Source organism: Mytilus trossulus, chromosome 10 (genome assembly GCF_036588685.1).
Source record: "Mytilus trossulus isolate FHL-02 chromosome 10, PNRI_Mtr1.1.1.hap1, whole genome shotgun sequence".
Classification (NCBI taxonomy): Eukaryota; Metazoa; Mollusca; class Bivalvia; order Mytilida; family Mytilidae; genus Mytilus; species Mytilus trossulus.
The window spans coordinates 51,448,808-51,466,477 of record NC_086382.1 but is presented as its reverse complement, the minus strand read 5'-3'; the positions used below and the strand labels follow the sequence as shown (position 1 = coordinate 51,466,477).

Genomic DNA, 17,670 nt, shown 5'->3' with positions numbered 1-17,670 from the left:
GATTTCCTTGTGTGAGAAGTCTATATCATAAAGCAAATTGAGAGCAGAACAGTTGTAAATAAGTTGATCTGTCTTAAAATTTCTATAAATTTGAAATGACTCTGTTAACGAAGTTGTACCGTACATTATATATATGCTTACCGTACATTATCTATATGCTAAATGAAAGGTATAAACTATATTGTTTTCTCAACAATATCGTCAGCCTGCGTAGCTCAGTCGGTAGAGCATCAGACTTTTAATCTGAGGGTCTAGGGTTCGAGTCCCTACGTGGGCGATTGTAATTTTTGCTCCTTTGAGGTGGATTGATATCGTTTCTGTTCTAGACATCATTTGTTTATACATGTTATAGGTGTGATCCCTATACCTAAGTTTGAACGACTCTACAATGTCGTCTGATTGCAATTTTATTAGCAGCTGACGATGGACACAGCTGCATGGTATTTATATAGAAAAGCATCGATCATAAGTTTTGATTTTCTTTTAATTTCGATGCAAACGGGTCAAATAATACAATAGAAACGTATTAAGTAGACTTGTAAAATAAATCTGGTCTTTTATATCAACTATTCTGTGGTATAACAAAAAGTTTTGAGAGAAACTGTTAATTATAAATGTGCAAAATTTGGGAGTGTTCTCTAAGTAGCCTGCGTAGCTCAGTCGGTAGAGCATCAGACTTTTAATCTGAGGGTCTAGGGTTCGAGTCCCTACGTGGGCGGCTGAATTTTTGGCAAACTTTATTGTTATAGTACTATGTGTTCTTGTTATGGATAGGTTCGAAAACAAGTTTTGCTTGCAAAACATGAAAAACGTCAAAGTAAACGACAACATGATCTCCACCGCCTCTTTCCGTGACGAAAGATAGGTTTATATAATATGTGGACTGATATATCATCAATATGAGCATTTATTTTCGAACGTTCGAATAGGTATTCATGATTCTTTATCTGGTTTGTTTAAACTTTTGTTGATTAATGAGTAGCACATGTATATTATAGCTGCATAAATGACTACTTTGAGGATTCAAACGTTTACATATTGAGGGATTTCACCAACTTATTACATACATGTGATATTTTTCATACTGAATTAGTTGATTTTTCAGGATAGAGTCATAGTTTTACGATCAACTTTATTTTGACTGTAATTTCGTTTGTCATCATTTCCTGACAGTCGCCTGAAAAAAGATTTTCGTCAATGAGAAAAAATAATTAGCAGAGCGTGGTTTCGATCCACGGACCTCTGGGTTATGGGCCCAGCACGCTTCCACTGCGCCACTCTGCTCATGAGATACAGTTATGACTTTTAACTATATAGAGTGCAACCAATCACACGCGTTGCATCAGAAAACGATATTCCCGCTAAAAAGCAAATTCTTCAAGACTTTTTTCACTAACGTTATGTTCTTGACCCGCATTTTGACTAAGAGAAATTTGATTTAGTGTTCTTAATTCGTTTCAGGCCAGGCAAACCTACGTTTCCCAGAATAATAATAGCAATTTCGGGATTTCCTTGTGTGAGAAGTCTATATCATAAAGCAAATTGAGAGCAGAACAGTTGTAAATAAGTTGATCTGTCTTAAAATTTCTATAAATTTGAAATGACTCTGTTAACGAAGTTGTACCGTACATTATATATATGCTTACCGTACATTATCTATATGCTAAATGAAAGGTATAAACTATATTGTTTTCTCAACAATATCGTCAGCCTGCGTAGCTCAGTCGGTAGAGCATCAGACTTTTAATCTGAGGGTCTAGGGTTCGAGTCCCTACGTGGGCGATTGTAATTTTTGCTCCTTTGAGGTGGATTGATATCGTTTCTGTTCTAGACATCATTTGTTTATACATGTTATAGGTGTGATCCCTATACCTAAGTTTGAACGACTCTACAATGTCGTCTGATTGCAATTTTATTAGCAGCTGACGATGGACACAGCTGCATGGTATTTATATAGAAAAGCATCGATCATAAGTTTTGATTTTCTTTTAATTTCGATGCAAACGGGTCAAATAATACAATAGAAACGTATTAAGTAGACTTGTAAAATAAATCTGGTCTTTTATATCAACTATTCTGTGGTATAACAAAAAGTTTTGAGAGAAACTGTTAATTATAAATGTGCAAAATTTGGGAGTGTTCTCTAAGTAGCCTGCGTAGCTCAGTCGGTAGAGCATCAGACTTTTAATCTGAGGGTCTAGGGTTCGAGTCCCTACGTGGGCGGCTGAATTTTTGGCAAACTTTATTGTTATAGTACTATGTGTTCTTGTTATGGATAGGTTCGAAAACAAGTTTTGCTTGCAAAACATGAAAAACGTCAAAGTAAACGACAACATGATCTCCACCGCCTCTTTCCGTGACGAAAGATAGGTTTATATAATATGTGGACTGATATATCATCAATATGAGCATTTATTTTCGAACGTTCGAATAGGTATTCATGATTCTTTATCTGGTTTGTTTAAACTTTTGTTGATTAATGAGTAGCACATGTATATTATAGCTGCATAAATGACTACTTTGAGGATTCAAACGTTTACATATTGAGGGATTTCACCAACTTATTACATACATGTGATATTTTTCATACTGAATTAGTTGATTTTTCAGGATAGAGTCATAGTTTTACGATCAACTTTATTTTGACTGTAATTTCGTTTGTCATCATTTCCTGACAGTCGCCTGAAAAAAGATTTTCGTCAATGAGAAAAAATAATTAGCAGAGCGTGGTTTCGATCCACGGACCTCTGGGTTATGGGCCCAGCACGCTTCCACTGCGCCACTCTGCTCATGAGATACAGTTATGACTTTTAACTATATAGAGTGCAACCAATCACACGCGTTGCATCAGAAAACGATATTCCCGCTAAAAAGCAAATTCTTCAAGACTTTTTTCACTAACGTTATGTTCTTGACCCGCATTTTGACTAAGAGAAATTTGATTTAGTGTTCTTAATTCGTTTCAGGCCAGGCAAACCTACGTTTCCCAGAATAATAATAGCAATTTCGGGATTTCCTTGTGTGAGAAGTCTATATCATAAAGCAAATTGAGAGCAGAACAGTTGTAAATAAGTTGATCTGTCTTAAAATTTCTATAAATTTGAAATGACTCTGTTAACGAAGTTGTACCGTACATTATATATATGCTTACCGTACATTATCTATATGCTAAATGAAAGGTATAAACTATATTGTTTTCTCAACAATATCGTCAGCCTGCGTAGCTCAGTCGGTAGAGCATCAGACTTTTAATCTGAGGGTCTAGGGTTCGAGTCCCTACGTGGGCGATTGTAATTTTTGCTCCTTTGAGGTGGATTGATATCGTTTCTGTTCTAGACATCATTTGTTTATACATGTTATAGGTGTGATCCCTATACCTAAGTTTGAACGACTCTACAATGTCGTCTGATTGCAATTTTATTAGCAGCTGACGATGGACACAGCTGCATGGTATTTATATAGAAAAGCATCGATCATAAGTTTTGATTTTCTTTTAATTTCGATGCAAACGGGTCAAATAATACAATAGAAACGTATTAAGTAGACTTGTAAAATAAATCTGGTCTTTTATATCAACTATTCTGTGGTATAACAAAAAGTTTTGAGAGAAACTGTTAATTATAAATGTGCAAAATTTGGGAGTGTTCTCTAAGTAGCCTGCGTAGCTCAGTCGGTAGAGCATCAGACTTTTAATCTGAGGGTCTAGGGTTCGAGTCCCTACGTGGGCGGCTGAATTTTTGGCAAACTTTATTGTTATAGTACTATGTGTTCTTGTTATGGATAGGTTCGAAAACAAGTTTTGCTTGCAAAACATGAAAAACGTCAAAGTAAACGACAACATGATCTCCACCGCCTCTTTCCGTGACGAAAGATAGGTTTATATAATATGTGGACTGATATATCATCAATATGAGCATTTATTTTCGAACGTTCGAATAGGTATTCATGATTCTTTATCTGGTTTGTTTAAACTTTTGTTGATTAATGAGTAGCACATGTATATTATAGCTGCATAAATGACTACTTTGAGGATTCAAACGTTTACATATTGAGGGATTTCACCAACTTATTACATACATGTGATATTTTTCATACTGAATTAGTTGATTTTTCAGGATAGAGTCATAGTTTTACGATCAACTTTATTTTGACTGTAATTTCGTTTGTCATCATTTCCTGACAGTCGCCTGAAAAAAGATTTTCGTCAATGAGAAAAAATAATTAGCAGAGCGTGGTTTCGATCCACGGACCTCTGGGTTATGGGCCCAGCACGCTTCCACTGCGCCACTCTGCTCATGAGATACAGTTATGACTTTTAACTATATAGAGTGCAACCAATCACACGCGTTGCATCAGAAAACGATATTCCCGCTAAAAAGCAAATTCTTCAAGACTTTTTTCACTAACGTTATGTTCTTGACCCGCATTTTGACTAAGAGAAATTTGATTTAGTGTTCTTAATTCGTTTCAGGCCAGGCAAACCTACGTTTCCCAGAATAATAATAGCAATTTCGGGATTTCCTTGTGTGAGAAGTCTATATCATAAAGCAAATTGAGAGCAGAACAGTTGTAAATAAGTTGATCTGTCTTAAAATTTCTATAAATTTGAAATGACTCTGTTAACGAAGTTGTACCGTACATTATATATATGCTTACCGTACATTATCTATATGCTAAATGAAAGGTATAAACTATATTGTTTTCTCAACAATATCGTCAGCCTGCGTAGCTCAGTCGGTAGAGCATCAGACTTTTAATCTGAGGGTCTAGGGTTCGAGTCCCTACGTGGGCGATTGTAATTTTTGCTCCTTTGAGGTGGATTGATATCGTTTCTGTTCTAGACATCATTTGTTTATACATGTTATAGGTGTGATCCCTATACCTAAGTTTGAACGACTCTACAATGTCGTCTGATTGCAATTTTATTAGCAGCTGACGATGGACACAGCTGCATGGTATTTATATAGAAAAGCATCGATCATAAGTTTTGATTTTCTTTTAATTTCGATGCAAACGGGTCAAATAATACAATAGAAACGTATTAAGTAGACTTGTAAAATAAATCTGGTCTTTTATATCAACTATTCTGTGGTATAACAAAAAGTTTTGAGAGAAACTGTTAATTATAAATGTGCAAAATTTGGGAGTGTTCTCTAAGTAGCCTGCGTAGCTCAGTCGGTAGAGCATCAGACTTTTAATCTGAGGGTCTAGGGTTCGAGTCCCTACGTGGGCGGCTGAATTTTTGGCAAACTTTATTGTTATAGTACTATGTGTTCTTGTTATGGATAGGTTCGAAAACAAGTTTTGCTTGCAAAACATGAAAAACGTCAAAGTAAACGACAACATGATCTCCACCGCCTCTTTCCGTGACGAAAGATAGGTTTATATAATATGTGGACTGATATATCATCAATATGAGCATTTATTTTCGAACGTTCGAATAGGTATTCATGATTCTTTATCTGGTTTGTTTAAACTTTTGTTGATTAATGAGTAGCACATGTATATTATAGCTGCATAAATGACTACTTTGAGGATTCAAACGTTTACATATTGAGGGATTTCACCAACTTATTACATACATGTGATATTTTTCATACTGAATTAGTTGATTTTTCAGGATAGAGTCATAGTTTTACGATCAACTTTATTTTGACTGTAATTTCGTTTGTCATCATTTCCTGACAGTCGCCTGAAAAAAGATTTTCGTCAATGAGAAAAAATAATTAGCAGAGCGTGGTTTCGATCCACGGACCTCTGGGTTATGGGCCCAGCACGCTTCCACTGCGCCACTCTGCTCATGAGATACAGTTATGACTTTTAACTATATAGAGTGCAACCAATCACACGCGTTGCATCAGAAAACGATATTCCCGCTAAAAAGCAAATTCTTCAAGACTTTTTTCACTAACGTTATGTTCTTGACCCGCATTTTGACTAAGAGAAATTTGATTTAGTGTTCTTAATTCGTTTCAGGCCAGGCAAACCTACGTTTCCCAGAATAATAATAGCAATTTCGGGATTTCCTTGTGTGAGAAGTCTATATCATAAAGCAAATTGAGAGCAGAACAGTTGTAAATAAGTTGATCTGTCTTAAAATTTCTATAAATTTGAAATGACTCTGTTAACGAAGTTGTACCGTACATTATATATATGCTTACCGTACATTATCTATATGCTAAATGAAAGGTATAAACTATATTGTTTTCTCAACAATATCGTCAGCCTGCGTAGCTCAGTCGGTAGAGCATCAGACTTTTAATCTGAGGGTCTAGGGTTCGAGTCCCTACGTGGGCGATTGTAATTTTTGCTCCTTTGAGGTGGATTGATATCGTTTCTGTTCTAGACATCATTTGTTTATACATGTTATAGGTGTGATCCCTATACCTAAGTTTGAACGACTCTACAATGTCGTCTGATTGCAATTTTATTAGCAGCTGACGATGGACACAGCTGCATGGTATTTATATAGAAAAGCATCGATCATAAGTTTTGATTTTCTTTTAATTTCGATGCAAACGGGTCAAATAATACAATAGAAACGTATTAAGTAGACTTGTAAAATAAATCTGGTCTTTTATATCAACTATTCTGTGGTATAACAAAAAGTTTTGAGAGAAACTGTTAATTATAAATGTGCAAAATTTGGGAGTGTTCTCTAAGTAGCCTGCGTAGCTCAGTCGGTAGAGCATCAGACTTTTAATCTGAGGGTCTAGGGTTCGAGTCCCTACGTGGGCGGCTGAATTTTTGGCAAACTTTATTGTTATAGTACTATGTGTTCTTGTTATGGATAGGTTCGAAAACAAGTTTTGCTTGCAAAACATGAAAAACGTCAAAGTAAACGACAACATGATCTCCACCGCCTCTTTCCGTGACGAAAGATAGGTTTATATAATATGTGGACTGATATATCATCAATATGAGCATTTATTTTCGAACGTTCGAATAGGTATTCATGATTCTTTATCTGGTTTGTTTAAACTTTTGTTGATTAATGAGTAGCACATGTATATTATAGCTGCATAAATGACTACTTTGAGGATTCAAACGTTTACATATTGAGGGATTTCACCAACTTATTACATACATGTGATATTTTTCATACTGAATTAGTTGATTTTTCAGGATAGAGTCATAGTTTTACGATCAACTTTATTTTGACTGTAATTTCGTTTGTCATCATTTCCTGACAGTCGCCTGAAAAAAGATTTTCGTCAATGAGAAAAAATAATTAGCAGAGCGTGGTTTCGATCCACGGACCTCTGGGTTATGGGCCCAGCACGCTTCCACTGCGCCACTCTGCTCATGAGATACAGTTATGACTTTTAACTATATAGAGTGCAACCAATCACACGCGTTGCATCAGAAAACGATATTCCCGCTAAAAAGCAAATTCTTCAAGACTTTTTTCACTAACGTTATGTTCTTGACCCGCATTTTGACTAAGAGAAATTTGATTTAGTGTTCTTAATTCGTTTCAGGCCAGGCAAACCTACGTTTCCCAGAATAATAATAGCAATTTCGGGATTTCCTTGTGTGAGAAGTCTATATCATAAAGCAAATTGAGAGCAGAACAGTTGTAAATAAGTTGATCTGTCTTAAAATTTCTATAAATTTGAAATGACTCTGTTAACGAAGTTGTACCGTACATTATATATATGCTTACCGTACATTATCTATATGCTAAATGAAAGGTATAAACTATATTGTTTTCTCAACAATATCGTCAGCCTGCGTAGCTCAGTCGGTAGAGCATCAGACTTTTAATCTGAGGGTCTAGGGTTCGAGTCCCTACGTGGGCGATTGTAATTTTTGCTCCTTTGAGGTGGATTGATATCGTTTCTGTTCTAGACATCATTTGTTTATACATGTTATAGGTGTGATCCCTATACCTAAGTTTGAACGACTCTACAATGTCGTCTGATTGCAATTTTATTAGCAGCTGACGATGGACACAGCTGCATGGTATTTATATAGAAAAGCATCGATCATAAGTTTTGATTTTCTTTTAATTTCGATGCAAACGGGTCAAATAATACAATAGAAACGTATTAAGTAGACTTGTAAAATAAATCTGGTCTTTTATATCAACTATTCTGTGGTATAACAAAAAGTTTTGAGAGAAACTGTTAATTATAAATGTGCAAAATTTGGGAGTGTTCTCTAAGTAGCCTGCGTAGCTCAGTCGGTAGAGCATCAGACTTTTAATCTGAGGGTCTAGGGTTCGAGTCCCTACGTGGGCGGCTGAATTTTTGGCAAACTTTATTGTTATAGTACTATGTGTTCTTGTTATGGATAGGTTCGAAAACAAGTTTTGCTTGCAAAACATGAAAAACGTCAAAGTAAACGACAACATGATCTCCACCGCCTCTTTCCGTGACGAAAGATAGGTTTATATAATATGTGGACTGATATATCATCAATATGAGCATTTATTTTCGAACGTTCGAATAGGTATTCATGATTCTTTATCTGGTTTGTTTAAACTTTTGTTGATTAATGAGTAGCACATGTATATTATAGCTGCATAAATGACTACTTTGAGGATTCAAACGTTTACATATTGAGGGATTTCACCAACTTATTACATACATGTGATATTTTTCATACTGAATTAGTTGATTTTTCAGGATAGAGTCATAGTTTTACGATCAACTTTATTTTGACTGTAATTTCGTTTGTCATCATTTCCTGACAGTCGCCTGAAAAAAGATTTTCGTCAATGAGAAAAAATAATTAGCAGAGCGTGGTTTCGATCCACGGACCTCTGGGTTATGGGCCCAGCACGCTTCCACTGCGCCACTCTGCTCATGAGATACAGTTATGACTTTTAACTATATAGAGTGCAACCAATCACACGCGTTGCATCAGAAAACGATATTCCCGCTAAAAAGCAAATTCTTCAAGACTTTTTTCACTAACGTTATGTTCTTGACCCGCATTTTGACTAAGAGAAATTTGATTTAGTGTTCTTAATTCGTTTCAGGCCAGGCAAACCTACGTTTCCCAGAATAATAATAGCAATTTCGGGATTTCCTTGTGTGAGAAGTCTATATCATAAAGCAAATTGAGAGCAGAACAGTTGTAAATAAGTTGATCTGTCTTAAAATTTCTATAAATTTGAAATGACTCTGTTAACGAAGTTGTACCGTACATTATATATATGCTTACCGTACATTATCTATATGCTAAATGAAAGGTATAAACTATATTGTTTTCTCAACAATATCGTCAGCCTGCGTAGCTCAGTCGGTAGAGCATCAGACTTTTAATCTGAGGGTCTAGGGTTCGAGTCCCTACGTGGGCGATTGTAATTTTTGCTCCTTTGAGGTGGATTGATATCGTTTCTGTTCTAGACATCATTTGTTTATACATGTTATAGGTGTGATCCCTATACCTAAGTTTGAACGACTCTACAATGTCGTCTGATTGCAATTTTATTAGCAGCTGACGATGGACACAGCTGCATGGTATTTATATAGAAAAGCATCGATCATAAGTTTTGATTTTCTTTTAATTTCGATGCAAACGGGTCAAATAATACAATAGAAACGTATTAAGTAGACTTGTAAAATAAATCTGGTCTTTTATATCAACTATTCTGTGGTATAACAAAAAGTTTTGAGAGAAACTGTTAATTATAAATGTGCAAAATTTGGGAGTGTTCTCTAAGTAGCCTGCGTAGCTCAGTCGGTAGAGCATCAGACTTTTAATCTGAGGGTCTAGGGTTCGAGTCCCTACGTGGGCGGCTGAATTTTTGGCAAACTTTATTGTTATAGTACTATGTGTTCTTGTTATGGATAGGTTCGAAAACAAGTTTTGCTTGCAAAACATGAAAAACGTCAAAGTAAACGACAACATGATCTCCACCGCCTCTTTCCGTGACGAAAGATAGGTTTATATAATATGTGGACTGATATATCATCAATATGAGCATTTATTTTCGAACGTTCGAATAGGTATTCATGATTCTTTATCTGGTTTGTTTAAACTTTTGTTGATTAATGAGTAGCACATGTATATTATAGCTGCATAAATGACTACTTTGAGGATTCAAACGTTTACATATTGAGGGATTTCACCAACTTATTACATACATGTGATATTTTTCATACTGAATTAGTTGATTTTTCAGGATAGAGTCATAGTTTTACGATCAACTTTATTTTGACTGTAATTTCGTTTGTCATCATTTCCTGACAGTCGCCTGAAAAAAGATTTTCGTCAATGAGAAAAAATAATTAGCAGAGCGTGGTTTCGATCCACGGACCTCTGGGTTATGGGCCCAGCACGCTTCCACTGCGCCACTCTGCTCATGAGATACAGTTATGACTTTTAACTATATAGAGTGCAACCAATCACACGCGTTGCATCAGAAAACGATATTCCCGCTAAAAAGCAAATTCTTCAAGACTTTTTTCACTAACGTTATGTTCTTGACCCGCATTTTGACTAAGAGAAATTTGATTTAGTGTTCTTAATTCGTTTCAGGCCAGGCAAACCTACGTTTCCCAGAATAATAATAGCAATTTCGGGATTTCCTTGTGTGAGAAGTCTATATCATAAAGCAAATTGAGAGCAGAACAGTTGTAAATAAGTTGATCTGTCTTAAAATTTCTATAAATTTGAAATGACTCTGTTAACGAAGTTGTACCGTACATTATATATATGCTTACCGTACATTATCTATATGCTAAATGAAAGGTATAAACTATATTGTTTTCTCAACAATATCGTCAGCCTGCGTAGCTCAGTCGGTAGAGCATCAGACTTTTAATCTGAGGGTCTAGGGTTCGAGTCCCTACGTGGGCGATTGTAATTTTTGCTCCTTTGAGGTGGATTGATATCGTTTCTGTTCTAGACATCATTTGTTTATACATGTTATAGGTGTGATCCCTATACCTAAGTTTGAACGACTCTACAATGTCGTCTGATTGCAATTTTATTAGCAGCTGACGATGGACACAGCTGCATGGTATTTATATAGAAAAGCATCGATCATAAGTTTTGATTTTCTTTTAATTTCGATGCAAACGGGTCAAATAATACAATAGAAACGTATTAAGTAGACTTGTAAAATAAATCTGGTCTTTTATATCAACTATTCTGTGGTATAACAAAAAGTTTTGAGAGAAACTGTTAATTATAAATGTGCAAAATTTGGGAGTGTTCTCTAAGTAGCCTGCGTAGCTCAGTCGGTAGAGCATCAGACTTTTAATCTGAGGGTCTAGGGTTCGAGTCCCTACGTGGGCGGCTGAATTTTTGGCAAACTTTATTGTTATAGTACTATGTGTTCTTGTTATGGATAGGTTCGAAAACAAGTTTTGCTTGCAAAACATGAAAAACGTCAAAGTAAACGACAACATGATCTCCACCGCCTCTTTCCGTGACGAAAGATAGGTTTATATAATATGTGGACTGATATATCATCAATATGAGCATTTATTTTCGAACGTTCGAATAGGTATTCATGATTCTTTATCTGGTTTGTTTAAACTTTTGTTGATTAATGAGTAGCACATGTATATTATAGCTGCATAAATGACTACTTTGAGGATTCAAACGTTTACATATTGAGGGATTTCACCAACTTATTACATACATGTGATATTTTTCATACTGAATTAGTTGATTTTTCAGGATAGAGTCATAGTTTTACGATCAACTTTATTTTGACTGTAATTTCGTTTGTCATCATTTCCTGACAGTCGCCTGAAAAAAGATTTTCGTCAATGAGAAAAAATAATTAGCAGAGCGTGGTTTCGATCCACGGACCTCTGGGTTATGGGCCCAGCACGCTTCCACTGCGCCACTCTGCTCATGAGATACAGTTATGACTTTTAACTATATAGAGTGCAACCAATCACACGCGTTGCATCAGAAAACGATATTCCCGCTAAAAAGCAAATTCTTCAAGACTTTTTTCACTAACGTTATGTTCTTGACCCGCATTTTGACTAAGAGAAATTTGATTTAGTGTTCTTAATTCGTTTCAGGCCAGGCAAACCTACGTTTCCCAGAATAATAATAGCAATTTCGGGATTTCCTTGTGTGAGAAGTCTATATCATAAAGCAAATTGAGAGCAGAACAGTTGTAAATAAGTTGATCTGTCTTAAAATTTCTATAAATTTGAAATGACTCTGTTAACGAAGTTGTACCGTACATTATATATATGCTTACCGTACATTATCTATATGCTAAATGAAAGGTATAAACTATATTGTTTTCTCAACAATATCGTCAGCCTGCGTAGCTCAGTCGGTAGAGCATCAGACTTTTAATCTGAGGGTCTAGGGTTCGAGTCCCTACGTGGGCGATTGTAATTTTTGCTCCTTTGAGGTGGATTGATATCGTTTCTGTTCTAGACATCATTTGTTTATACATGTTATAGGTGTGATCCCTATACCTAAGTTTGAACGACTCTACAATGTCGTCTGATTGCAATTTTATTAGCAGCTGACGATGGACACAGCTGCATGGTATTTATATAGAAAAGCATCGATCATAAGTTTTGATTTTCTTTTAATTTCGATGCAAACGGGTCAAATAATACAATAGAAACGTATTAAGTAGACTTGTAAAATAAATCTGGTCTTTTATATCAACTATTCTGTGGTATAACAAAAAGTTTTGAGAGAAACTGTTAATTATAAATGTGCAAAATTTGGGAGTGTTCTCTAAGTAGCCTACGTAGCTCAGTCGGTAGAGCATCAGACTTTTAATCTGAGGGTCTAGGGTTCGAGTCCCTACGTGGGCGGCTGAATTTTTGGCAAACTTTATTGTTATAGTACTATGTGTTCTTGTTATGGATAGGTTCGAAAACAAGTTTTGCTTGCAAAACATGAAAAACGTCAAAGTAAACGACAACATGATCTCCACCGCCTCTTTCCGTGACGAAAGATAGGTTTATATAATATGTGGACTGATATATCATCAATATGAGCATTTATTTTCGAACGTTCGAATAGGTATTCATGATTCTTTATCTGGTTTGTTTAAACTTTTGTTGATTAATGAGTAGCACATGTATATTATAGCTGCATAAATGACTACTTTGAGGATTCAAACGTTTACATATTGAGGGATTTCACCAACTTATTACATACATGTGATATTTTTCATACTGAATTAGTTGATTTTTCAGGATAGAGTCATAGTTTTACGATCAACTTTATTTTGACTGTAATTTCGTTTGTCATCATTTCCTGACAGTCGCCTGAAAAAAGATTTTCGTCAATGAGAAAAAATAATTAGCAGAGCGTGGTTTCGATCCACGGACCTCTGGGTTATGGGCCCAGCACGCTTCCACTGCGCCACTCTGCTCATGAGATACAGTTATGACTTTTAACTATATAGAGTGCAACCAATCACACGCGTTGCATCAGAAAACGATATTCCCGCTAAAAAGCAAATTCTTCAAGACTTTTTTCACTAACGTTATGTTCTTGACCCGCATTTTGACTAAGAGAAATTTGATTTAGTGTTCTTAATTCGTTTCAGGCCAGGCAAACCTACGTTTCCCAGAATAATAATAGCAATTTCGGGATTTCCTTGTGTGAGAAGTCTATATCATAAAGCAAATTGAGAGCAGAACAGTTGTAAATAAGTTGATCTGTCTTAAAATTTCTATAAATTTGAAATGACTCTGTTAACGAAGTTGTACCGTACATTATATATATGCTTACCGTACATTATCTATATGCTAAATGAAAGGTATAAACTATATTGTTTTCTCAACAATATCGTCAGCCTGCGTAGCTCAGTCGGTAGAGCATCAGACTTTTAATCTGAGGGTCTAGGGTTCGAGTCCCTACGTGGGCGATTGTAATTTTTGCTCCTTTGAGGTGGATTGATATCGTTTCTGTTCTAGACATCATTTGTTTATACATGTTATAGGTGTGATCCCTATACCTAAGTTTGAACGACTCTACAATGTCGTCTGATTGCAATTTTATTAGCAGCTGACGATGGACACAGCTGCATGGTATTTATATAGAAAAGCATCGATCATAAGTTTTGATTTTCTTTTAATTTCGATGCAAACGGGTCAAATAATACAATAGAAACGTATTAAGTAGACTTGTAAAATAAATCTGGTCTTTTATATCAACTATTCTGTGGTATAACAAAAAGTTTTGAGAGAAACTGTTAATTATAAATGTGCAAAATTTGGGAGTGTTCTCTAAGTAGCCTGCGTAGCTCAGTCGGTAGAGCATCAGACTTTTAATCTGAGGGTCTAGGGTTCGAGTCCCTACGTGGGCGGCTGAATTTTTGGCAAACTTTATTGTTATAGTACTATGTGTTCTTGTTATGGATAGGTTCGAAAACAAGTTTTGCTTGCAAAACATGAAAAACGTCAAAGTAAACGACAACATGATCTCCACCGCCTCTTTCCGTGACGAAAGATAGGTTTATATAATATGTGGACTGATATATCATCAATATGAGCATTTATTTTCGAACGTTCGAATAGGTATTCATGATTCTTTATCTGGTTTGTTTAAACTTTTGTTGATTAATGAGTAGCACATGTATATTATAGCTGCATAAATGACTACTTTGAGGATTCAAACGTTTACATATTGAGGGATTTCACCAACTTATTACATACATGTGATATTTTTCATACTGAATTAGTTGATTTTTCAGGATAGAGTCATAGTTTTACGATCAACTTTATTTTGACTGTAATTTCGTTTGTCATCATTTCCTGACAGTCGCCTGAAAAAAGATTTTCGTCAATGAGAAAAAATAATTAGCAGAGCGTGGTTTCGATCCACGGACCTCTGGGTTATGGGCCCAGCACGCTTCCACTGCGCCACTCTGCTCATGAGATACAGTTATGACTTTTAACTATATAGAGTGCAACCAATCACACGCGTTGCATCAGAAAACGATATTCCCGCTAAAAAGCAAATTCTTCAAGACTTTTTTCACTAACGTTATGTTCTTGACCCGCATTTTGACTAAGAGAAATTTGATTTAGTGTTCTTAATTCGTTTCAGGCCAGGCAAACCTACGTTTCCCAGAATAATAATAGCAATTTCGGGATTTCCTTGTGTGAGAAGTCTATATCATAAAGCAAATTGAGAGCAGAACAGTTGTAAATAAGTTGATCTGTCTTAAAATTTCTATAAATTTGAAATGACTCTGTTAACGAAGTTGTACCGTACATTATATATATGCTTACCGTACATTATCTATATGCTAAATGAAAGGTATAAACTATATTGTTTTCTCAACAATATCGTCAGCCTGCGTAGCTCAGTCGGTAGAGCATCAGACTTTTAATCTGAGGGTCTAGGGTTCGAGTCCCTACGTGGGCGATTGTAATTTTTGCTCCTTTGAGGTGGATTGATATCGTTTCTGTTCTAGACATCATTTGTTTATACATGTTATAGGTGTGATCCCTATACCTAAGTTTGAACGACTCTACAATGTCGTCTGATTGCAATTTTATTAGCAGCTGACGATGGACACAGCTGCATGGTATTTATATAGAAAAGCATCGATCATAAGTTTTGATTTTCTTTTAATTTCGATGCAAACGGGTCAAATAATACAATAGAAACGTATTAAGTAGACTTGTAAAATAAATCTGGTCTTTTATATCAACTATTCTGTGGTATAACAAAAAGTTTTGAGAGAAACTGTTAATTATAAATGTGCAAAATTTGGGAGTGTTCTCTAAGTAGCCTGCGTAGCTCAGTCGGTAGAGCATCAGACTTTTAATCTGAGGGTCTAGGGTTCGAGTCCCTACGTGGGCGGCTGAATTTTTGGCAAACTTTATTGTTATAGTACTATGTGTTCTTGTTATGGATAGGTTCGAAAACAAGTTTTGCTTGCAAAACATGAAAAACGTCAAAGTAAACGACAACATGATCTCCACCGCCTCTTTCCGTGACGAAAGATAGGTTTATATAATATGTGGACTGATATATCATCAATATGAGCATTTATTTTCGAACGTTCGAATAGGTATTCATGATTCTTTATCTGGTTTGTTTAAACTTTTGTTGATTAATGAGTAGCACATGTATATTATAGCTGCATAAATGACTACTTTGAGGATTCAAACGTTTACATATTGAGGGATTTCACCAACTTATTACATACATGTGATATTTTTCATACTGAATTAGTTGATTTTTCAGGATAGAGTCATAGTTTTACGATCAACTTTATTTTGACTGTAATTTCGTTTGTCATCATTTCCTGACAGTCGCCTGAAAAAAGATTTTCGTCAATGAGAAAAAATAATTAGCAGAGCGTGGTTTCGATCCACGGACCTCTGGGTTATGGGCCCAGCACGCTTCCACTGCGCCACTCTGCTCATGAGATACAGTTATGACTTTTAACTATATAGAGTGCAACCAATCACACGCGTTGCATCAGAAAACGATATTCCCGCTAAAAAGCAAATTCTTCAAGACTTTTTTCACTAACGTTATGTTCTTGACCCGCATTTTGACTAAGAGAAATTTGATTTAGTGTTCTTAATTCGTTTCAGGCCAGGCAAACCTACGTTTCCCAGAATAATAATAGCAATTTCGGGATTTCCTTGTGTGAGAAGTCTATATCATAAAGCAAATTGAGAGCAGAACAGTTGTAAATAAGTTGATCTGTCTTAAAATTTCTATAAATTTGAAATGACTCTGTTAACGAAGTTGTACCGTACATTATATATATGCTTACCGTACATTATCTATATGCTAAATGAAAGGTATAAACTATATTGTTTTCTCAACAATATCGTCAGCCTGCGTAGCTCAGTCGGTAGAGCATCAGACTTTTAATCTGAGGGTCTAGGGTTCGAGTCCCTACGTGGGCGATTGTAATTTTTGCTCCTTTGAGGTGGATTGATATCGTTTCTGTTCTAGACATCATTTGTTTATACATGTTATAGGTGTGATCCCTATACCTAAGTTTGAACGACTCTACAATGTCGTCTGATTGCAATTTTATTAGCAGCTGACGATGGACACAGCTGCATGGTATTTATATAGAAAAGCATCGATCATAAGTTTTGATTTTCTTTTAATTTCGATGCAAACGGGTCAAATAATACAATAGAAACGTATTAAGTAGACTTGTAAAATAAATCTGGTCTTTTATATCAACTATTCTGTGGTATAACAAAAAGTTTTGAGAGAAACTGTTAATTATAAATGTGCAAAATTTGGGAGTGTTCTCTAAGTAGCCTGCGTAGCTCAGTCGGTAGAGCATCAGACTTTTAATCTGAGGGTCTAGGGTTCGAGTCCCTACGTGGGCGGCTGAATTTTTGGCAAACTTTATTGTTATAGTACTATGTGTTCTTGTTATGGATAGGTTCGAAAACAAGTTTTGCTTGCAAAACATGAAAAACGTCAAAGTAAACGACAACATGATCTCCACCGCCTCTTTCCGTGACGAAAGATAGGTTTATATAATATGTGGACTGATATATCATCAATATGAGCATTTATTTTCGAACGTTCGAATAGGTATTCATGATTCTTTATCTGGTTTGTTTAAACTTTTGTTGATTAATGAGTAGCACATGTATATTATAGCTGCATAAATGACTACTTTGAGGATTCAAACGTTTACATATTGAGGGATTTCACCAACTTATTACATACATGTGATATTTTTCATACTGAATTAGTTGATTTTTCAGGATAGAGTCA

At 35.5% G+C, this 17,670-nt stretch overlaps 5 non-coding genes across 5 annotated transcripts; all 5 read left to right on the top strand.

Annotated features, from left to right (window-relative positions):
• The first annotated feature begins 12,685 nt into the window (after positions 1-12,685).
• Trnak-uuu (transfer RNA lysine (anticodon UUU)) lies at positions 12,686-12,758 on the top strand. Its single transcript has one exon. It is a non-coding gene; the product is annotated as a tRNA-Lys (tRNA).
• Positions 12,759-15,254: 2,496 nt separating this feature from the next.
• Positions 15,255-15,327, top strand: Trnak-uuu (transfer RNA lysine (anticodon UUU)). Its single transcript has one exon. It is a non-coding gene; the product is annotated as a tRNA-Lys (tRNA).
• A 368-nt stretch (positions 15,328-15,695) lies between these two features.
• Trnak-uuu (transfer RNA lysine (anticodon UUU)) lies at positions 15,696-15,768 on the top strand. The gene has a single exon. It is a non-coding gene; the product is annotated as a tRNA-Lys (tRNA).
• Positions 15,769-16,759: 991 nt separating this feature from the next.
• Trnak-uuu (transfer RNA lysine (anticodon UUU)) lies at positions 16,760-16,832 on the top strand. Its single transcript has one exon. It is a non-coding gene; the product is annotated as a tRNA-Lys (tRNA).
• A 368-nt stretch (positions 16,833-17,200) lies between these two features.
• On the top strand, positions 17,201-17,273 carry Trnak-uuu (transfer RNA lysine (anticodon UUU)). The gene has a single exon. It is a non-coding gene; the product is annotated as a tRNA-Lys (tRNA).
• Positions 17,274-17,670: the final 397 nt, after the last annotated feature.